The 23440-nt window shown below is 42.9% G+C and overlaps 1 protein-coding gene across 6 annotated transcripts in view; it reads left to right on the top strand.

The window, feature by feature from the left end:
• CHRM3 (cholinergic receptor muscarinic 3) overlaps positions 1–23440 on the top strand; it is a 538512-nt gene that overhangs the window by 497878 nt on the left and 17194 nt on the right. The window lies entirely within an intron of this gene.

The following is a 23440-nucleotide window of genomic DNA, read 5'->3' as shown; positions in this document are numbered from 1 at the left end:
CAACAGCAGATGTCTTAGAGATAGAGGACATGGATCAGGTCACTGGTCTTGATTCCTTCTTACTGTCAAAGGGTTTACAATCTAACTGCGTGTTTAGAATCTGATAAGAATTGGGGTTGGGGAGGCGACCAGGAGGAATGCCTGAAGAGAAATTTTTAGAGATCGTTGGAAAAATTGTAACAGGCAGGTGCCTTAGAAGGAATGAAAAATAATTGATATCCCTGAAATGCCCCCATGGTACACAGTATGTGAGGGTGTCTTGATTCTGTAAACCCGTGAGATAGAAGACACATGCCAATCATCTAGGACAATGGTTCTCCACCTTGAGCATGCATTAGAAATACCTGGAAGACTTGTTAAAACACAGATTGCTTGTCCCCACCTCCAGAACTTCTGATACAGGAGAGCTGGAGTGGGCCCCAAAAATGTGCATGTCTAACAAGTAACCGGTTGATGTGATGCTCAAAGTGTGACAGGGACCACACTCTGAGAACCAGTGGCTGAAGAAACTCATATGAGTGAAGCCCATACTCATCTAATTAAAACTGGTTGGCTTGTTGACAGTTATTGGCGATCATTTTCTGTACCCTGAAAGGAATATCACTACGTTGCTTTTGTGCTAAAGCCCTCAGTGTATTTTTAGCAGCAGATAAGTTTATTTGGTGACAACTTTGGTACCATCTTTCTGCGGTGGGTACTCCAGCAATCACATCGTGCCTTAATCAAGTAAAGGGCACACCTGCTCAGTGCTTCCTATGTGCATACAGTGACTAAGCTATTAATCCTCTGTAAACATGACACCTGCCGTGGTTTTTCCCTTAAAGGTCCCATAGGGAACCTTTAGCTCCCTAGCAGGCCCATTCCCATGCAGTGGAAGGCGACTAAGCTAAATAGCTAAGTGCTCCAAGTGCACCAGGTTAAAGCGGGTCCTACATCTTGCTCATTCTCTGATCTTGTCAAATGGAAACTAACCTCTCTCTGGTTCCTCACTAGATTATTGAGGGGAAGGCTAATTAAAATGCTCCTGAAGCGGTTTCTAAATGATCTTGTGACTATTCCTAAGAGTTTTGCTAAGAAATTTAGTACCATGTAGGCTGCTCCCCTAATTTCTCCTTAGGTGTGTTTTGTTATTTCAAGCCAGAGTGAGTCATGTGGCGGTGATTGTTTAAGTAAGCAAGGAGAGTAAGAATGGTTCTTCTTCAATCCTTGTTGAAGTAGAGTCTAAGCCTTGAATTGAATCTTCTCTCATACCCAAACTTTGGTGAGAGAGGGAAGTCTTGGGTTGCAATTGTAAGCGTTCCAAAACTGATCTTGAGCGCTGGATGGCCAGCAGAGGAGTCTCCCACCGGAAGGGAGATGTGCTAAAGACCAATGATAATCCTTTGGGTATGTGCAATGAGGGTTTCCAACACTGATGGATATGTATTCTAATTTAAAATATCACGGGGAGGAGAAAATAGACGTTCCCATGGAAACATTTTTTCAGGGCCAGCTCTTCTGTCTCATTATCATATCTTATTTAAATATTTCCTGGAAACAGTTCTAACTTAATCCTTCTGTATGTCTTCTATCTTCAGTGGCCTTGAATAGCCTAACATCTGGTCAGAGTTTTTCTTTAAATAAATTGCATAATAGTGGGCAGTTCCTTCGATCTCCACAGGTCTTCTTACAATAGTTACAAATCTAATATCATGAGAAAATTGCATTAGCGTTCATTTCCAGATCTGTAATTAAGAATTTTAAGTTGGCTGAACCTCACATTCCTTCAGGAACTACAGTAGACAACTGCCTGCAGCTGGATATAGTACCATTTGTCACAGATATGCTGTTTATTGCAGCTGGGCTGCAGTGAGCCTTACTGGGCCTCTGTGCATGACATTGTACCAAATACATGGAGAAAATTGTCCCATAAATGTTGCTTTGGCATGTGGTATTATAAAAGTGACCTCCTATTTATTATTCTTTATTATTCTCAGAAACACTAAATCCCCCAACTGTGATGTTTGCATGTCCCGATTTGTCCCTTTGTCCTTCTTGAAGAACTTGCTTATGTGACTCACAATGCCTTGTGTTCCCTGTGTTCAGGGATGGGTCCCCTTACTTCTGGCTCTGCATTGACACCAGCTCACCAACAGAGGGAATTTGCTCTTCCTTTTTTCCCTATTTCCCCCTTTTTTGATGGGATCATTTGATAGTGTACAGTGGGAACTTGTGGGTTCTCAAACAATTTTCAAAGCTGATTACACCTTCAGTCATCTAATTCCCTGAAATGCATTATACCTGGGCAAGTTGAATCTCCTTCCTTACAGCATCAGGATTTCCAGCCATTCTATTTGTATACGTTTGTTGAGATGCTTTTGGAGAGACTTTCATTACCTCTAAATATATGAATACACATATTGAGTTACTTAGCTATGTGCAGAGATTTTAAAACTTTCAGTATCTCAATCATAACCAGATCATCTCAATTTTTATTGGAATCAGGAGAAGATTTACTGTGAATCTAATAAATCAGAACCTTCAAGTTCTACCGCTTACATGGACCCCTGAGGGAGAGAGGAGTGGTGGCATTTTGTAGTCATAATTTTGTGTTCATTTTGTTAAAGGAGGACAATAGATTTAGAGAAGCTCCAGTCTCCACAAAATCTGTATCTGCCCCTGGTTGGAATATATTGAAATATGAATTTTATAAAAAGCCGTTTCTTTTGCAGTCTCTTTTTAGAGTTGAAAGCTTTTCTTGTTGAAGTTGTGGTGTTGATAGTCATGGTGGTGTTTTTCTCTGGAGACGGATGCATTCTGACACCAACACTCATATGTCATTAAGAATGGCAATGAAAAATAAACTGGATAAAGCTATCTATTCTGATGCATGTCCATGCCTTCAGGGAGAAACCAAGCAGTGTGTTAATCAGCTTCCCCAAACAATTAATTTTCATCAGTAACTTCCCACATCCAAGTTTCCTAATGTGCCAGGGCCAGAGGAGGAAGGCAGTGATCTTAGTGCTGCTTCCTCTGGAGTGTGACACCTGCCCAGAAGTCTCAGGTCACCTCAGCGTATTACTGAGTCCAAGCTCGTACTACTCCCTGAACGACAGGCCAGTAAATCAAGACATGAGGTATTGGGGCAAGGAACAGAGACTTTATTCGGAAAGCCAGCAGACCAAGATGATGGTGGACTAGTTTCCCAAAGAACGATCTTTCTAAATTAAAATTCAGGCTTTTTTTATACCAAAAGGGGACTGAGTGTGGTTGGTTGTTTCAACTTCTTGGTGCAGGAATCTTTTGTTCTTGCAGCTGTCCTTGTAGGTCAAGCTAGAATGTTTCTATAAACCTCCAACAAGGCAATTGTTGTTTTCTGTTCTGCAACTTTTTATCTCTGTATGAATGGAAAAGTGTTACACTTTTAAAGGTCAGAGTCAGAATGGGCTCTCCTGTATGTTTCAGGCTATAGGCAACATTCTTTTACAAAAGGCGCAGAGACTGCATGACAAAGCACAGGCAACAGAACACAAGGGTTAGAGCTAAAGGGATAAAGTGTACAGACCGGCCCTGACTTATGATGGTTCGACTTAGGATTTTTCAACTTTACGATGGTGTGAAAAACAACACACGGTAGAAACCGTACTTCAAATTTTGATCTTTTCCTTGGCTAGTGATATATGGTCAAAATACTCTCCTGTGATGCTGGGCGGTGGCAGCTGCATCTGCCAGCCAGCCACGTGATCACAAGGGTCAACATCTGATATACTTACAACCATTCTGTACCCAGACAACCATTCTGTTGTTCACTTTCAGTACAACATTCAGTAAATTGCATGAGATATTCAACACTTTATCGTAAAATAGCCTTTGTGTTCGATGATTTTGGCCAACTGTAGGCTAATGTAAGTGTTCTGAGCACGTTTTAAGGCTAGGCTAAGCTATGATGTTTGGTAGGTTAGGTGTATTCAATGCATTTTTGTTTTAGGGTATTTTAAATTTACAATGGGTTTATCAGGGCTTAATCCCATCATAAGTCGAGGAAGATCTGTACATCTCCATCACTTTTGGCTTATGCAGGCTGGTTCAACCAGGCTACACCAGTGATGGAGAACAACAAGGTACCTCATCATCTCCACGGCAGCTGGTGACCAGGAACCAGTCCATTCACTTTAGCAGGTGTTCATGGGGCAGTGTTTCAGCCTTCAGTCCTGGGCTGAGATACTCTGAGACTGTGTCAAAAATTTAACCAATTCTAGGGCTTCCCTGGTGGCCCAGTGGTTGAGAGTCCACCTGCCAATGCAGGGGACACGGGTTCGTGCCCCGGTCCGGGAGGATCCCATGTGCCGCGGAGTGGCTGGGCCTGTGAGCCATGGCCGCTGGGCCTGCGCGTCCAGAGCCTGTGCTCCGCAGTGGGAGAGGCCGCGGCGGTCGGGCCCGCGTACCACAAAAAAAAAAAAAAAAAAAAAAAATTTTACCAATTCTAAATGACAGGCCCTCCGGAGGACATCAAGCATAGCGAGGGAGGTTAAGTATGAAAAAGACAATCATTGGGACTTAGGGATTGACATGTACACACTGCTATATTTAAAATAGATAACCAACAAGGACCTACTGTATAGCACAGGGAACTCTGCTCAATGTTCTGTAATAACCTACATTAGAAAAGAATTTGAAAAAAAAGATAACATGTATAATTGAATCACTTTGCTGTACACCTGAAACTAATAGAACATTGTCAATCAACTATACTCCAATATAAAATACAAATTAAAAAAAAGAAAAAGACAATCAAAGAGTATAACTTTAAATTCCGGAAGACCCTCACCCTATTTAGTCTTGCACCCTCTTACAAACCATTTCCATGTTCATCTGTCACAGAGAAAGAAGAATCAAATGTGTTGATTCTTAAACTAGCAATGTATGAACACAACAATAATCACGTGATTAATGCCAATTACAAGAGGAGCCCACTGTAGGGTAAGCTAAACAGAGTGTGTTTCAGTGTCAGATACACACAGTAATCCCAGCACTGGTATTTAACTAGTCCAGTGTCCCTGGGGCAGGTTCTTAACTCCTCTGAGCCTCAGTTTCCTCAAACATAAAATACTAAGAATATCCACCTTATAGAGTTATGATAAGGATTTACCCTAATGAATATGTATATATATATTTTGAATATGTATAATTAATATATGTATGCCATATACAGAGTGGCACATTACATATATATATGTGGCACTTATGGAGGCATATTACGTACACGTGTGTGTGTGTGTGTGTGTATATATATATATATATACACACACACACACCTTATATGGAGTGGCACATTATGTGGCATTTATGAAGGCATATTCCATATATGCCATATATGGAACATATATATGGACATAGTAAGCACTCAATGGATGACAGGTATTATCGGTTATTATAGAATTGGTTGTGTCATAAACCATGTTGTAGACCCTGAAATATATCAGTTCAGCAATATGCACAGCACTTTGCAACACACAGTGCAATCTCCACTGCGAGTGTTGTGTTCCATGCTGAATCACTTAGATCCTGAAGACTTCAAAATCATTTGATAGATAAAGCAGATGTGGCACATATATACAATGGAATATTACTCAGCCATAAAAAGAAATGAAATTGAGTTATTTGTAGTGAGGTGGATGGACCTAGAGTCTGTCATACAGAGTGAAGTAAGTCAGAAAGAGAAAAAAAAAAAAAAGTATGCTAACACATATATATGGAATCAAAAAAAAAAAGTGTTTCTGAAGAACCTAGGGGCAGGACAGGAATAAAGACGCAGACATAGAGAATGGACTTGAGGACACAGGGAGGGGTAAGGGTAAGCTGGGATGAAGTGAGAGAGTGGCATGGACATACATACACTACCAAATGTAAAGTAGATAGCTAGTGGGAAGCAGCTGCATAGCACAGGGAGATCAGCTGTGTGCTTTGTGACCACCTAGAGGGGTGGGGTAGGGAGGATGGGAGGGAGGCACAAGAGGGAGGAGATAAGGTGATATACATATGCATATAGCTGATTCACTTTGTTATACAGCAGAAACTAACACATTACTATAGAGCAATTATACTGCAATAAAGATGTTAAAAAAATAAAATAAAATCATTTGAATCTGGGGGTTGGCAATTGCTAAAAGAATTCCTTTGGTGAATTATGGCTGCCCCCATTGTGGTATATCAATTCTATGGAGTGTTTCATGCATGTAATCAACAGTAAGATACAGCTAATAATAATATTTACTGCAGACAGAGACTTCATATCTCAGCCACTGAATTATATGTTTTCAAATATTATCCCAGGGAAGATAAACACAAGCCTCACCACAGAGGGTGAAGTCATCTACCCAGATAACTTAGGTGTACATGGGGAGTTTGCTGTCAGGTGTGTCTGGCTCCAAATCACCCACCGGCTGGGTTGTACACACGTATGAGCCCAGTTCCTTGACCTCCGGAAGCTTAGGGGCAGGTGATAAGACATGATACTTCTGAGCTCATCAGCGCAAAGTACTCTCATGCCAAGAGGCCCAGGCGAGGCCCAGGCAGCCAGTATATCGCTCAGAGGAAGTGCAGATTCCTTTTAAAAGTAATTCCAGGCACCAAACCACAACAGTCAACCTGAAGTTATTTTTTGTTTGTTTTTATTCATAAACCCCAGTATAATTTCTTCTTTTCTGCCTGGATAAATCTTTTCATTTTATTGATTTCACACTTTCAGGGTTTAATTTTTAATTCACATTCCTCTCGCATTTTACGATGAGGATTCGCACTGTTTCTTTGGACTAGCTCAACTTTCTTCCTTGGCCTCTTTGTTTTTCATCCCATGGAGCCAGAATCAGTAGTGATGTGAGTTTTAGTTTCCATTTGGGTTCAGGAAATTTAAAACAAGAGATCATTGTTTTCCAATATTTAATTATACAGGCTGTGCCAAAATATACATTTTATTATTATTTTATTTCAATTCTCACAGTTTCTGTTCTCATTGTTTCATTTTAAGAGATAGGTAGTACTTTCAATAAATTAGTCTCTTTTTTTATACTGGTATGTCATATTTAAAGAATTTCATTTCCATTTTATTTTTTAATCAAAAACTGCAAATGCCCTTGGAGTTTAGTGTTTTAAGAGTTGTTTAAGCTCCTGATCCATCTTATACTTCATCAGAGTGCTTTCATATCTATTCATTTGTTTGGTTTTCTACACAATTTTGTGATGTGAGCGAGGTAGTCAATGGATAGCTCTTTTAAACACTGATAAACTGAGGCTGGCCTTTAACTCCTTCTGAAATTACAGTAGAACTTGTGGGGGAAAATGAGTTTGGATACCCGCCAGACTCATTTTTGGAGTGTCTTAGGATTTGTATTGGCTGCATTCATGCTCTTCACTCTTTCACTTCAAAGAAAGAACCCTCAGCAAACACAGCAACATGCCCTTACCTGCCCTGAAAATTCTATTTGAGTCAGGAACACAATCTGCCAATAGATGAATCCTCAACAGTCCCTCTCTATGTTTTTGAGTTCATTTTAAAGTATGTGTGACGTAGGTTTATCTGCACTGAATGAGAACGATGCCCATGATACATTGTGAAGTGAAAAACAGAAAACTAGGGAACATAATACCATTGTTTGTTTGGGAGCAAAATTTTGGGTCAGATTGCCTTGCTTCACATCTTAACTCTGCAGCTGAGGAGCTGTGTGATCTGGCTCAGTCACTTAACCTCTCTGTGCCTCCATTTTCTCATCTGGACATTAAGTAAAAGACTTAACTCACAGGGTTGTTAGGCAGATTAAAAGACTTAATGTGTGTAAACAAAGAGAACAGTGCCTGGCACGTAGTGAGTGCTTAAAAACACACATATGTATTTTGTAATTACAAGAACACGTTTGGGAAGGACATATCCATTCATCTAACAAATATTTACCAAGTGAACTGTTGCCAGTGGTCACCTCTAGGGCATGGGAATGAGAGAGGCAAGGGCAAGAGGACTGAATTTCTGCTTTATACACTTACGTATTGTTTGAAAATTTTGCTTGTTCATGACAAATCCGCTACTAGGATAGAGGTTAGGAATAGACTCGGAGCCAGCACACCTGTGTCTTACAATTAGTTGTATGTGGACTCTGGGCAGGTCTTTTAACCACTTGCTATACCAGTTTCTTTAGCTTCAAGTAGAAAGCCTAATAGCCTCCACCTCACATGATTATGATGAGGATTAAATGAGTTAACACATGCACATCACCTAGAAAAGCACCTGGCTCCCTGAAGAACAGATGCTATCACGATAGCAGAAAGGAAACACCGAGAGCAAAACCTGCAGTGTCCTGAGGTCATCATGATGTTTGTCCTCAAAGTCATATAAAAAGAACTTAAAAAGCATGTCCCTGGAAGGACAAAAGAAATCAAAATATAATTGTGGTGTCTTGTTTTCATTTACCTAGTTTCCTATCCTTCCCACAATGCTTGTTTTTAATTTGAAGTATAGTTGATTTACAATGTTGTATCAGTTTCCCACAATGCTTTTAAATCTCTTAGCCATGCATAAAATTCTTCGCTGAGTATTTAAAGCCATCTTGCTAGGTTTTTTTTTTTTCCCCATGACTGGTGGGGTTTTTTCATTTTGTATTCTGTCTCCTTCTCCCCATCCTTCAATGCTTCTTCTTCTTCAGTAGAATTCATTTTGATCTTCAGGACGTTTTACTTTCAAGTTGTTGAGAGAAACGATGATTACTATGTCTTTTTCTTGCCTAATTTGCTTTTATAAAAAAAGATGAATATTTATTAATCATATGTATCAAATATCTATACATTAAACATGTTACCTATGAGGAAACCACTTTATTTTATCACAAAAAAAGACTTGGAAACGTAAAGAAAGGGAGGAAGAAAAGAAAAGAAAAAGTAAGCCTTTGTTACTGCCCCCAGAGGTTTATAACCTAATAGTAAAATGAAAATTCATATATACACAAAGTAATATTTCAAACATTTAAAAACAAGGAATGGCACAGGTGGCTGCAAGTGCAAGTGGTCACCTCACCATGGCCACCTTGGCATATCCCAGTGAAACAGGAGGGAAGGGGTCAGGGCACAACCTTTAAAAGAATGAAATAGCCCTAGGACATGACAAAAACTGGCTAGAACCAACTAGGTCCAAGATGGCAGAATATTCGACTTCCAGTGGACCTTGAGCCTCATCACATGCTCCTTGTAATACATTAGCTAAATGACACACCCACCAGCGTCATGACAGTTCTAAGGCTACCACAAAAGGCCATAAAGTGGGCAGTGGCCCAATTCCTGGAAATCTCCACCCCTTCCCCCAAATAATTGGAATAATCCTCCCACTCATTAGCCTATGAAATTACCCAGCCCATAAAAACTAACCACACCATGTTTCTCCTAAGGCCTCTCACTTTCCAAGATGGCCCACACTCTGTCTGTGGAGTGTGTTTCTCTCTAGGTAAATCCACTTCTTACCTATCACTTTGTCTCTCACTGAATTCTTTCTGCAATGAGACATCAAGAACATCAAATTCACCAGGACCATATTGGCGAGACAGCCAGGAGAATGTGGTAAGCCTCAGCCTCTTGCCTCCCTTGCGCTTGAGAGGTGCTGCCTTATTTCCAGCCATCTCCATCTCTCTCTCCCTCTCTTTCTTATAGTCTGTCTCATTTTCAGACCTATTGCCACAAAAATGTGGACGCAGGACAAGCAGTTAAAAGCCATCAGGGTGCTTGGCGTGGAAAAGAAGTCTCTGTGAGAGGATAAGTGGATCGTGGAACAGACTACAGGGATGCTAGGTCTGTCCACCCACCTCAAGGCAATTGCCACGCAATGATTTCAGGCTCACAGTTAAAAGCATAACACTGCCCCCTCCCCGCGGCTACTGTCATAGGCTTATTATTGGTCCACCTACACCTAATTTTCCTTGTCTCAACTCTGCATCCCTACCTCACTCTTTCCACTCTTATCTCGTGCCTTACTCTGCCGCAAATGGGGAAAAAGAAATCTGCCAGGTACTCTCCAACCTTACTGGTAGGTCTTTCACTTCCTAATGTTACATATGGGCAGGGCATGTCAGGGAAAGTTTCCAGCCATCGTCACAGGCAACCAGGGACCCGAGCCGTAGGATCTTTGCCGTCTGGGTTTGCCTTATCCACCATTTGATTAACTGTTAACAGGTCCAGTTGTGTAAAAATATGAAATACAGCCTTGCTTAGTGTTTGTGCCATGGTTACAGCAGCTGTGATCCCTTCGGGAGCTCCCTCACGTGGTAGGCAGGCTGTGCTCATGACCCCAGGTATCAGGAGGAGGATGGTTCTGAACCACGTGGTTGGGACTCAGGGTAGTGGGACCATCTTTCACCTACCCCCTCACCCCCCACCCCCACCTCCTGGTGTTTGGCTGGCCCCTCCAGGGTCTGCCCTGACCCCATCCCGTTAGGGCGGGGCAGGCGACTCAAGCTTGGTGGGTCACACACATGACCGCGCCCGGGGATACACGCTTGGGAAATGATCCGAATTTGCTGTGCTTGCCTCCCCAGGATCACGAGATTTGGAGTGTCCTTCCAGGGTCATGGGGCCTTCCATCCCCCTAACTACAGTCACAGTGCCTCCACTTCAGCTGCCATATCCGCCCCTGCACCCAGCCCCACTGCTCACTGGCCAGAGCACATGTGGGAAGAGGGGAGGGCGAGGATGGCACCAAGGCCCCAGGGGTGCCGCCCACAAAAAGAAATGGAAGAGAGAGGGTTTTTTTCCTTTTTCACAAACCATCTCCCTAAATGGCCAGTGCCTGTTTTCCAAAACTTACCACCTTTGTAGAGAAAAAGGCTGGGACTTAAATAGGTCCTAGAACCATGAGGATGTCCATTCCAGGGCAACATATCCCAGAATACAGGGATTAATCTATAGAATCTATAGAGAAACCTTCAGGAAGGTCACTTATCCTGGGTGCTGCAGATGCCAGGATAGGACACGTGTCCCAGAATGCTGGGGCCAAAAAGACTGCCACATGGGGAAGTAGCTAACCCACATTGTGGATAAAGTCGACAGGACTAGGGGAATGGGGACACCTGGAACCAGTCCTGCCTTAGCCCCTATGGGACTTCTTAATGCTAGTGCTTCTCTCTGGTACAGGAGCATTCTCTCCCTGAAGGAACGATGGGGAACACCTCCTCCATCCCCAAGGACTCACCCCTCGGGTGCATTTTGAGTCACTGGGACAAATTTTCTCTAGATTCTTTAAAACAAAAAAAGCTCATTTTCTTTTGTGATGAAGTCTGGCCCCAATATAAACTTGAGGACGATGAGGCCTGGCCAGAAAATGGGAGCCTCAACTATAGTGCCATCCTACAGCTAGACATCTTTTGCAAAAGGCAGGGGAAATGGACAGAAGTTCCTTATGTACAGGCTTTTATGGCCCTAAGAGAAAACCTGGAGCTATGCAAGTCCTACGTTAGGGAACCTCGCCAACTGGGACCCATTTGGGCTACACAAAAGCCCTCTCTAGTGGCACCCAGAAGAACAGGAGCCCCAGACAGAGGACCCAAACCCCAATACTCTTCCACCATCTTCAGTCTCTCCCCTGCCCTACTGCCCTGTAAGCCTCTTTATGCTTCCATACCAGAAATGTAGCCAGAGCCTCTTTGCCCCCTTCAGGAAGTAGTAGTGTTCCCGGTAAATTTGAGGTTCTTGATGTCTCATTGCAGACAGAATTCAGTGAGAGACAAAGTGATAGGTAAGAAGTGGATTTACCTAGAGAGAAACATACTCCACAGACAGAGTGTGGGCCATCTCAGAAGGCAAGAGGCCTTGGGAGAAACACGGTGTGGTTAGTTTTTATGGGCTGGGTAATTTCATAGGCTAATGAGTGGGAGGATTATTCCAATTATTTGGGGGAAGGGGTGGAGATTTCCAGGAATTGGGCCACCGCCCACTTTTGGGCCTTTGGTGGTAGCCTCAGAACTGTCATGACGCTGGTGGGTGTGTCATTTAGCTAATGTATTACAAGGAGCATGTGATGAGGCTCAAGGTCCACTGGAAGTTGAATATTCTGCCATCTTGGACCTAGTTGGTTCTAGCCAGTTTTTGTCACGTCCTAGGGCTATGTCATTCTTTTAAAGGTTGTGCCCTGCCCCCTTCCCTCCTGTTTCATTCCCTCCTCCAGAGATTTTACTCCCATATTCTTACGGGAAGCAGAGGGGCGACAGTCCGTCTTCTGTAACTGCTTCAGTGCTGAGTAGGGGCATCGACCCTGCCTGTCAGGGAGTAAAAAATCTCTGTATGCCTGATCTAGGGGCCCCAGGGGCAGGACAACTCCTTGTTTTAAGTCGGTATGGGCCGGAATCCTCACATAGCCACCTTCTTGATGTGGAACTGTTGTAACTGTTTCCATAGCCTTTCTGTGGATCTTCTTGATGATGAAGTGTTTTTTGTAACAGCATCGTAGTACGAAATATCTAAAAATGACAAAAGACTTAAGAGGCATGGTTAAACGTCTGATTACAGTGTTATTGATAAAGAACCTTGGTTACAGTAACCAGAATTACAAATGATTACCTTTAACTTAACATACCAAATAATCCTAGTTAAATATTTTTCTTTGGGAGACCTCAGGGCCCCCCTAAAGCATCCCAAGGTTAGCTGGAAATCAAAAGAACTTTAATTAAAATTTGATATTTGGGAAGTTTGTCAAGAAGTTTTAAAACACTTGGTCAAATAATATCATAGGGCACTGTGAGACAACACATTTCTCAACCAAAGTTACAAGAGATCTCAAAAGCAAATACAAATCACTTAAAGGCAAAGAAACTCACACAATCTGTTGTCAAAGGCAACATTTCAAGAATACTCTGGAGGGAGAAACCAAATGCAGTCCTGTCCTAGCCCATTCCCAACAAAATCCATTTACCTGACTAGATGTAATTCAATCTTAGAAAATCTTGATCATGCACAACTCTTTTCTCAGGGTCCACTTTCCACCAACCTTTCATCACTTTCTGTATCCATCACTTTATTTTTCCATCCAGAAACAGCCAGCTCTAAGTCAGACCTACTTCCTTTTCGCTTAATAAAATGCAATTCCATTCCTCATGCTTTCTTTACTGAAAACACACATCCTACTTTTCTTAAAAGTTATTTTTTTCCATTTTAAGTTATTTTTCTTGCTAACAAATTTGCCAGATATACAGTAATAAGGTTTTATTTGACCTCTAGTAAACCCAGGTACAATAGAAGTACTATACTTAACATTGATGACTGTAAAGACGTGTCTGTATTAATCAGACCAACAAGCTTAAGCCACCTTTAATACCAGATATCAGTTTAGTATTGAATATTTCCCAGATGACATGAACCTGAAATTCATTTTGGCCAGTTTTATATTTCTGAGTATTTATATAAGCACTTAATTAAGTCAATTAAGTAGAGCTCTTTTACTAATTAATTTTGGTAATACCATACATTTAAAACACATATAGAGGGCTTCCCTGGTGGCTCAGTGGTTGAGAGTCCGCCTGCCGATGCAGGGGACACAGGTTCGTGCCCCGGTCCGGGAAGATCCCACATGCCGTGAGCGGCTGGGCCCGTGAGCCATGGCCGCTGAGCCTGCGCGTCCGGAGCCTGTGCTCCGCAACGGGAGAGGCCACAAAAGTGAGAGGCCCGCGTACCGCAAAAAAAAGCAAAAACAAAAACAAAAAACACGTATAGATACATATGAATACACAAACAAACAGAGAGACCTCATAGTTCTCATTTCAAAATTTCAGCCCTGAGTCAGGTACAACGTAAAACCCATCAATTCCAAAAGGTTGGGTTCAAATTGGGCTTCTGGCAGATGGAACAAATCAAGGTCACCTGTCTAGATGGCTAAACCCTTTTTACTAATGTTTACAGAAAAGACACTTAGGATTTCTACTTATACTTGACAAGTCTAGTTCTAAATTACTTTACTCCCTTTTGCAAAATTTGCATTTTATAAGGATGGCAGAGATGAGGGTTCCTGAGAAGACCAGGGAGGATTGGAACATTACAGAGAGATTGGCATGGCACCAAAAGCGCATACTTAACGAGACCTCATATTTAATTTGAGATTAGGGGTTGGAGGCCTTGTCAAACCTCTGGTTTTATGCGGTGTTGGTGCCTGGAAGGGAAGTTATTAGTTTCCTTTAAGGTGATTTTTATAGGAGTGACGAACTTTGTCTTCCCTGGGATTCCCTGATCCTAGGCCTGCGGATCTATAAGTTTTTCAATTTCTGGGGAAATATTTTGGGTTGGACTGTCTGTGTCTTGTCCTTGGCTTTGGTCTTCAGAGAGAGTAAGAGTTGCCCACAAGGCTGAGAGAAAATTCTTCCCCAATAATGGGCTGGGGCATTCAGGCATGACAAGAAACTTGTGAGTTATAAGAGTCTTTCCCCAGGTGCAAGGTAGAGGGGTGGCGAAATATTTTAGTTTTGGCTTTCATCTGTCCCCAGTGATAGAGCAGGTTTAGGGGCAAGGGACCTAGCATGAGACATCAAGACAGAGTAAGTGGCTCTCGTGTCCACTAGAAATTGGACAAGCTTATCTGCCACGTCAGTGGTCACCCGTGGTTCCTCCCGTGTGATGATGACAGTCTCCTCAGGAGCCTTGGGAGGTGCCAGGTCCCATCAGTCAACCACTGTCATGACTGGCGTGGGGGAATTTCCTCACTCCCTTCAGTGCTCGGGGCATTCCCTCTTCCAGTGGCCCATCTTGTTGCAGAGTGGGCATGGCATTTTGGGTGTAGGCTGGGACCTGTTTCCTGTGCATTCCTTGCTCCAGTGTTCAGGACTCCCACAGCTGAGAAAGGCTCCCTTCCTTGGCAGAGGTCTTCTGGGAGTACTTTTGGGATGATCAGGTGGTGGGTTAGGTCTTGTCATGATGGCTGCCAAAAGCCTGGCTTCCTGTCATTCCTTCCTTAAGTCACGCTGTTCCTTCTTTTCCTCCTCAGCCTGGTCTCTTGCTAAAAATACTGAAGGCTGTGTCAATAAGAAGGTTGAGAGGGGTTTGGGACCCCATGGCAAGCTTTTGAAGCTTCCAACGGATGTCAGGGGCTGATTGGCTAATGGAAGTGGGCTGCAAATACAGTTTGTCCCTCGAAAGTATCTGGGTCTACATTCGTATACTTTCTGAGGGCATCTACCAATCGGGCCTGAAATAGGGCTGGATTTTCATCTTGGCCTTGGGTGATCTCTTTAACCTTATCATAGTTAACAGGTTTAATTATGCATAGTTTCATCCCTTCAGTGAGGCAAAGGATCATGTGATCCCTACTAGTGATACCAGGCTGGCCTGGTTGATAGTCCCTGTTGGGATCCATTAGAGGTACTGCTGTCACAGGGTTTCTATGTGGTTGGGCAACACGTAGCCTGTGCCCAAATTTGGGCCTTTTCCTCACTGGTGCAGCAGTGGGAAAAGACAATATTTATATTCTTCCAGGTAAGTCCAAGGAAAGAGTCAGGGCCTGCAATTCTTCATGGAAGCGGTTAGGGTCCTCCGAGAACCTGCCTAAGCAGGTGCAGCATTGGTTAAGGTCAGACAAGGAAAAAGGGGTGTAGACTTTGGTAATTCCCTGAGGCCCACCTACTGAAACAGGAGGGAAGGGGGCAGGGCACAACCTTTAAAAGAATGACACAGCCATAGGACATGACAAAAACTGGGTAGAGCCAACTAGGTCCAAGATGGCGGAATATTCGACTTCCAGTGGACCTTGAGTCTCATTATATGTTCATTGTAGTACATTAGCTAAATGACACACCCACCAGCGTCATGACAGTTCTGAGGCTACCACCAAAGGCCAAAAGGTGGGCAGTGGCCCAATTCCTGGAAATCTCCCCCCCTTCCCCCAAATAATTGGAATAATCCTCCCACTCATTAGTCTATGAAATTACCCAGCCCGTAAAAACTAACCACACCGTGTTTCTCCCAAGGCCTCTTGCCTTCTGAGATGGCCCACGCTCTGTGTATTGTATTTCTCTTTAAAAAAAATCCACTTCTTACCTCTCATTTTGTTTCTCACTGAATTCTTTCTGCGATGAGACATCAAGAACCTCAAATTCACTGGGAACACCAGGGACCCCAGTTCTGGGTGTGAGGATGAAGTGGGAGAGGAGGGGTCTCCCACTTGTAAAACATCTATTGAGTGATGGCAGTTGTATCAGATGCTTCACCTGTTACCTCACTGAATCTGCTTAACAACCATGCGGTATTACTGCTATTACTATTCTGAATTTTCTGGTGTGTGTGGAGACTGAGAGTTTCCGAGCTTTCATAACTAACCGGAGATGCCACAACTGGGTGAACAGTGAGCTAGGAGGGTACCACCTTGCAGGACTCCTAGTGCCATCAGGGTGCGTGACAAGTGTTACGGGTTTGAGGTCCAGAGTACATTCAAGGGCAGCAAAGAGTGATTACAAAATTTGTGTATTATGTGATGCTTGTTTTTCCAGAAAACTCTTGTGTTTGTATTGTGACAACTACCAGATGAACCTTCAAAGAGAGGGTGTGGTTATTTGAGAACCCATCTCTCTTTCTCTTAGGTGGAAGAGGCTGAAGCCGCCCCTGGGCAATGGCCTGGTGATCAAGGGAAGACTCCTCTCTCAGGTTCTTCCAGTCCTGAAAGATGTATTCCACCGAACTCTTTCTTTTCTTGGGTCATTCCCAGCCAAATGCCACCATATCTGAGGTCGCTTTGAGAACCCCAGAGAAGTTTGTCAGCCTTCCCTACAGCTGGAGCCCCCAGCCTGTTGGAAATACAATGTGTTTCTTCCTTCCTGCCGCCTTTACCTTCTCCAGGCTTATCTCCTTGAGCCCTTATGAGTTCTCCTGTCCAAAGTATAACAGTGTTAATCTCAGTAATGTTGGGGTGGAGGCAATCGTTCTGGGTCTACTCTGGGAGGGAAATTGTGCTAGATGTCGGAGGAAAGAGTTGAGTAGCAGAAGGTGGAATCTTCGGTGTAGTGAGGGAGACAAGTTGAAATGCTGTGGGCTCGGATGGGAGGATGTGCAGGGCGTGCAGGACCGCTGGGCGGTGGGCTTTGAATCGTCTGTGTACTCCCTCCGGAATGCTATGTTCTCCTTTTACTGGCACGGCAGCCTGGAGCTATATTCCTCAGACTCACAAAATAACCTCGCCTTTCTCCTTCTATTGCAGTGATTTTGTTTAGTTGATGGTGTCTCCAGGTGGTTCCTAGACAGCAAGAACTCTGTCTTCCACATAAGACCTGCAGTAAGCACTCAGACACATTCACTGTCTGAAATAATGATTGAAGAGCCAAATAAATGAATGTGAGATTCATCCTCAGGGGGAGTGGGGAGAGTGTGATTTCCAGAGAAATTAAATGTGAGCTGATTCTGGAAGAGACTTAGAGCGTGCCAGGTATGTGCGTGCCAGGACGTTTTCCAGATTCTCCTGGCAAATGGAGTGTTGCAACATTTTCTGAATCTCTCCTCTCTTTCTTTACAGTAGAGTTTCTCAACTTCAGCACTATTGACCTCTTGGGCTGGATAATTCTCTATTGTAGGGGCTTGTCTGGTGCATTGTAGGATGTTTATCAGCATCCCTGGCGTCTACACACCAGATGCCAGTAGCACGTTCTCCCCAAATTGTGACAAGAAATGTCCGCAGACATTGCCAGATGGAGACAGAGTCACCTTGGGTTGAGACCTCAACCCAACAAGTGTTTTATACTCAACAAATGTCAGCTCTTGTTAGCCTTGAAAAGCGCCAATCTATAAAATCAAACAGTCGTAGAAAATTATTCAATTAGCCTTACCATTTTTGAGACGCTGCCATGGACCCGTCAGACTATACTGAGTGTTTTCAATCCTCAAGTATGATAATCCTCATTTTATAGATGAGGAAGCAGGATCAGAGGACTCAGATAATGTGCCCACGTGGCAGAATCAGTACGTTTCTGACCCTAATGCATCGTGGCAGGGCTTGTTACACTGTTTTCTACGTGTCTCCCACTTACTTCTACTTTCTTTGCAAACAGACAGTCTTCTGTACATGTGTGAATTGGGCAGGACACATGTAGGCTGAAGTTTAAAAGGAAATCACATGTATAGACTATATCCAGATACAAAAATAAATACTCTGTTAAATATGGACCTTGAAAAATATCATAGCTACTCTAACTTAAAGTAATCACAAGAAGTCAAAATCAAGCCAGAAGAACTTTCTTCCCAGATGTCCTTACAGTATGTAAATAGAGATGTAAGAAATATTTAGCCCAAATGACTGTTTTCATTAAAAAGATTTCCAATCAGAATTATCTCTACAATTATGTTAGCTCTAATAACATTACAAAAGCACAGTCTTCAAAATATTAATAAATAACAATGAATTTGCAGAATGTTGAAACCATACTGAACGTACCTTAGGTCACAAAGGTTTGCAGTAGAACAGAATTCAGCTGCACTCTGTCCCTCTTTTTTCCTCAGAAAAGGACTGCAGGGGGAGTGCGTGGACTCCTGTGGCAAAGTGGGCTTACAGATATTTATTTATTTATTTTTAAATTTATTTATTTTTATTTTTGGCTGTGTTGGGTCTTCGCTGCTACGGCAGGCTTTCTCTAGTTGCGGCGAGCAGGGGCTACTCTTTGTCGCGGTGCACGGGCTTCTCATTGCGGTGGCTTCTCTTGTTGCGGAGCACGGGCTCTAGGCATGTGGGCTCAGTAGTTGTGGCACGTGGGCTCAGTAGCTGTGGCTCGCAGGCTCTAGAGCGCAAGCTCAGTAGTTGTAGCACCCATGGTTAGTTGCTCCGCGGCATGTGGGGTCTTCCCGGACCAGGGCTCGAACCCGTGTCCCCTGCATTGGCAGGCGGATTCTTAACCACTGCGCCACCAGGGAAGCCCCCAGATATTTTAAAAGAACTGCTTCACCTCTGTTTTTCATTTCTTGTCATTTCTCTAGAAATTCTAATAACAAAGGCTTGAGAGTGCTGAAGCAGATAATCATTAGTCCCATTTAGGCTTTTGTTTTTAAGGTAAAAACCATGTTATTTCAGTAGCAACTGCTATGCCTAGGCAGTGCTGATGTAAGTGCTTTTCCAAGCAGCCTTCATTTTTGTTGTCAAACTGAATAAAACATATGAAAGGCGGCAACCAAGGGAGGCAGCACGATGCATCCACTTTTTGAAAACAAGCTTTGTCCTTTTTAAATGGAATTCTGTTCCAGTTTTGGCTTCTGGGATGTTCTGTTTTGCACCAGGAGTGACTGCACCATATTAGGGCACATCTGTCCTCCCTGCGGCTTGAAATGAATAACACGAGCTGAGTTCACAAAGTTTGATTCTGCCTGTGCGCGTCTGAAAAGGTTGGATGCCCTTTAAAGACATGTTTGATTGCCGAGCGTGTGTTGACCCTGTTTGATATCCTTCACGGACTGCATGACTGAACTAAGCTGAAGTTTCCCCATCACCAGCCTGGGGAAACGGGCGGCTCTTTGGCGCCTGCTGGAGAGGTTGTTCTCCGAGTCCGCTCTGCCACCTAGTGGTCGGCGGTGGCATTTCCTGTGCCCGACCAAGCTAGTTTCGGGAAAAGTCATTTTAGCTGTTGAATACTGTGATGAATTATGACAGAAAACAGAGACACTCTTAGCAAAGAACGCAGTCCAAGAGAGACCCGAAACAAGCCCTGCAACATGATGCATACCAGATTTCGAATATGGAAGAAGCACTAAATAATTGGTCTTAGAAAAAAGCATGATTGTGAATTGCAAGATATTTTTCCTTTTTTTCCCTGAGCCTTCATGATTAAAATAACAATAATAATAGAGGTAGAATTGATTTAGACAAAGGCTTCAGATTTATATTGGCCTTTTAGGACTCTCTAAGAACTTTCACATGTATTTTCATATCAGATATTTAAACATTTTTTTAAGTTATCTATATATTTTACAGATTTATAATCCCAGGAAAATTTTATTCCGTAACTAGGGGGAAGGGAGTTAATTTCTCACAAGTGTCCTTCGCTTTCCTCTAAACTGAGTACTCTCAAATTGTTCTTTCATATTTTCTCCTTCACTTCCTCCTTTTAAATTTTAAAAAGATGTCAAACTATCAACTGCAGTGGTTTTCGAACATTGTTGACTGTGACCCACAGTACAAAATACACTTTACATCATGACTATATATTGAATGTGTGGGGGTGTGTGTGCACATGCGCTAATCAGAACTTTTATGAAACAGTACTGTTATCATTATGTGGTTCGTGTTCTGCTGTGTCCCATTCAATTCTGTTTATTTCCTTTTCTTTTTTATTCTCATGCTGGCCCACTAATTGGCTCCTGACTTACATTTTGAAAAACTAAGTGAATCAATTCTGTTTGTGCTGCTAGATGGAATGAAGTGAAAACGGTCTGGAAATCTATATATACTCAGAGATGAAATCAAGAACCATCCTATATGTACAGAGTTGTAATTAACCCACATGGAAGGATGACCCTCCTCCCAGAATCCAGGAGGGCTCTGGAAGGTGCTTGTCTTGCCCACCGGCAGGATCATGTTCAGTTTTGAGCTCCTTGCCTGGGGGCTGGGCCTGCACCACTTCAGTAGCAACGCCCTGAATGTCCCAGGGACCCCACAGCCCCCAGCTCCCAGCCTGGACAGGAACCTGCTGTAAATCCCAGAGCGGATCTAGAGCCACCCCCCGCCCCCTTCTGCTCCTATGTGATAACCCCATTTGCCCTTATGCAGGCTGCATTCCTAGAACTCCTGCCTGGGACCACTTACAAAGTACTAAGGTCAGCAGGCTTACAGGCCTCTCTGTTCCCACCACCTGTTTCTTCCTGAGCATTAAAAAGCAATGTTTCCCTTAGCTCTCCTCACCAACATAAGTCAATTCAATGAGCACTAACCATGAACTCCCTTGACTCAAAATATACTAACTGTACAGCATAGAGGCTGTTGAGTCAGGATGAGGAAAAGAGCATGGAGCATAGACGTGACGTCCCTTTCTCGGAAAAAGCACCTTAAACAGAATACATTTAGTCAGGTTTATCGTTGTTTCATCTCGGTCTCAACTAGAACCCCTGATTCTTAGGAAGTCACATATTACTCATGAAAGGAGAGCTGTACAGGAAGAAAGGCGTTGGGTGACTATCATGTCTAATAAGAACTTTTAGATATTCTGTGTTGAAGTCCTTATGAACTTTTGATCAGGTTCTTCTGATGTCATACTGTGTACTAACAAGACATCAATTGTCAAACCTCCAGAATGGAAAGATCCTTTTTATGAGATGAATATGGCTCAGTGGCATGGAGCCCAGAGAAAAGGTGATGGAAAATGTCTCAGGTACAGGGACCTGAGTGAAGGTTGGGGGAGGGAGATCTTTCTTATTTGCCTAATGTTTAGGCCACTGCACCATCCCTTAATGCTCAAAGATCAATGTGTTTGCAGCTCAAAAGACTTTATCTCAAAGCTCTGTCTCTACTAGAGTATTTAAAGACCAATTGACTGTATATACCTGGATTTATTTCTGGTTACATTAGTCTCTATTTAGGCCAGGAGAGACATATCTTGTTTTATTGCACTTAGCTTTACTGCTCTTCACAGATAATTGCATTTTTAACAAATTGAAAGTTTGTAGCAACCCTGCATCAAGCAAGTCTATCAGTGCCATTTTTCCAACAGCATTATTTTTAATTAAAGTATGTACCTTGTTTTTTCAGGCATAGTGCTAATGCACACAGTATCTGAAACTTTTAAGTGATATTAGATAGTGAATTAGTGTTGAATTATAAAAGGAACAATGGCTACTGGTAAGTATGCCAAAGATTTCAGGTCAAAGATCACCTAACAATTTGTGGTTCACAGGTTTTCTGATATGAGTCAAGATACCCCTAGACACCAGAAACACCAGGACAGGTATTTAATCAACCCATTATAGAAAGCTGGTCCTAAGTGTAGGTGTCTTTCCTCAATTCTGGTTTCTTTTATATTCTGTATTCCAACAAAGCATGATTGGACTGGAATATTGTATAACGTGTATTGCCCTCACGATTCACAGAAATGAACTGAAAGAGAGAATTGATCTCCGGCTTATTTCCAAAATTCCTACTTATATTCTTCACTATTATCGGTCAACTGAGCAAAATAAGTTGATATTCATTTGTACAGACATAATGTGTTATTTGCAGTGAACAATGTGACATTTGCTTAAAAACTACGTGCTTTTTAAAATTACGTTATCCATGTCCTGTATCTCATCTAAGGTGTACGTCCTTGGAAGGCAGAGTCTTGACTTATTGAATTCAGCGGCACCAGTCTTAATGACCTAAATCTAGTAGTGGTTCAGTGAGAAGTGCTGATGTAGCTGATGACAGTTATGTTAATAAGGACCCTTTCAGGTGCAGATGACAGTAACCTTTCTCAGGTAGCCCAGGCAGCAAAGGAAATGGTTGGCTTACATAACTGGCAAGTTCAAAGAGGCAGAGTTGACTTCAGGAATGGCTAGATCTAGGTTTGAGAGGCCATGATGATCATACTGTCTCTATTCCCCCACATTCCCTCCCATCTCTCTCCTTCCCGCATATCTCTTGCTTGCTTGAAGCAAGCAAACACAGATTTTTCCACGTGGGTATAAATAGAGTCACCAGCACCCAGGAATCCCAAGGAACAGAGAATTACCCTCTCTCTTTCCAACATCCATGTCAATTCCCCATATTTACTCTTACTGCTCCTCTTTTTTTTTTTTTTTTTTGCGGTACGCGGGCCTGTCACTGTTGTGGCCTCTCCCGTTGCGGAGCACAGGCTCCGGATGCGCAGGCTCAGCGGCCATGGCTCACGGGCCCAGCCGCTCCGCGGCATGTGGGATCTTCCCAGACCGGGACACGAACCCGCGTCCCCTGCATCGGCAGGCGGACTCTCAACCACTGCGCCACCAGGGAAGCCCAATACATTACTTTTTCTAACTGTGTGTTAAAGAGATAATATAATGGAAAGTGATTTATGCGTATTTCCCCCCTTGCTGCAGGTTGCTGTTGCTTCTTCCAGTGAGGCTTACATGGCTGGAATTGCCTTCAAGTTGCTTATGTTTGAAGCCTGGGTTAGGAAAATGCCCAGGTGGATAAAATGCAAATGAATAAGATCAATGTCTCACGTAGTGTGATGATAAAGCTATGCGGGATGAGTTTCATATATGCAGCTACTATTTTTCCCGTACTTTTCAAAGAAAGAGAAGGAAGGAAGATCTTGTTTGATGACAACATCATGCGGAAGTGTATGTGGTCTGTATTTAGAAAGGTGGAAGTTGTGGAGAAAAAGCACAATGTTCAGTGCATGTCACCAGCTAATCGTGCTACCTACCTTGAACAGATCGATCTCTGCCTGCCCTGTGCTGTTCACCTTTATTTAATTTATCTATTTTTATCGAAATAAAGTTGACAACTCCTCAGCTTTAAAATAAGGGGATG

The sequence above is a fragment of the Globicephala melas genome, chromosome 16 (assembly GCF_963455315.2).
Source record: "Globicephala melas chromosome 16, mGloMel1.2, whole genome shotgun sequence".
NCBI lineage: Eukaryota > Metazoa > Chordata > Mammalia > Artiodactyla > Delphinidae > Globicephala > Globicephala melas.
Note: the sequence above shows the minus strand (reverse complement) of the source record. Positions and strands in the feature narration are given on the sequence as shown.